Raw genomic sequence first — 730 nt, forward strand, 5'->3', positions numbered from 1 at the left:
ACTTTCATTGATTTCAATCAAGGGTTTACATACAGCAACTACAGATTTTGAAAGTCATTTGCCACTACCAAAATTCAGGATGAGGTGGCCGAGTGGTTAAGGCGATGGACTGCTAATCCATTGTGCTCTGCATGCATGGGTTCGAATCCCATCCTCATCGTGTAACAATTACATTTCTGTGCTTTATTTTGGCACTGGAAGATTTTTTACATTCACAAACACTGGGAAAATTGCTGACTGCCACAGCGAGAGCACAGGACTTGTATCCGAAAGTGGTAAAAGGCGATGAACTGCATGTGTGGATTATAACACCAACCTCTTCACAAAACATTTGTTATTTCCTCTCTTACATGGCCCATGAATATAGAATCCCTGCGCAATCTAGAGTGACTAATAAGATTCAGGTATTGAAGAATAGCTTCACCAAGGGTAACCTCAATGGTGGGATTTGAACCGACACCTCAACACACTTAATCAAGCACTTGAGACCACTCGCCTGACAACACGTTAGTTAAATGTCTCGATGGGATCGACACATGGCCTTGCCAGTGCTCTACCAAACTTCATTGATTTCAATCTAGGGTTTACAACACGTTTGTTAAATGTCTCGATGGGATCGACATGGCCTTGCCATTGCTCTGCCTAACTTTCATTGATTTCAATCAAGGTCATATATACAGCAACTACAGATTTTGAAAGTCATTTGCCACTACCAAAATTCAGGATGAGG

At 41.6% G+C, this 730-nt stretch overlaps 1 non-coding gene across 1 annotated transcript; it reads left to right on the forward strand.

Annotated features, from left to right (window-relative positions):
* The first annotated feature begins 78 nt into the window (after positions 1–78).
* trnas-gcu lies at positions 79–160 on the forward strand. The gene has a single exon. It is a non-coding gene; the product is annotated as a tRNA-Ser (tRNA).
* Positions 161–730: the final 570 nt, after the last annotated feature.

The sequence above is a fragment of the Oncorhynchus gorbuscha genome, unplaced genomic scaffold, assembly GCF_021184085.1.
Source record: "Oncorhynchus gorbuscha isolate QuinsamMale2020 ecotype Even-year unplaced genomic scaffold, OgorEven_v1.0 Un_scaffold_22040, whole genome shotgun sequence".
In the NCBI taxonomy this organism is placed as follows: domain Eukaryota; kingdom Metazoa; phylum Chordata; class Actinopteri; order Salmoniformes; family Salmonidae; genus Oncorhynchus; species Oncorhynchus gorbuscha.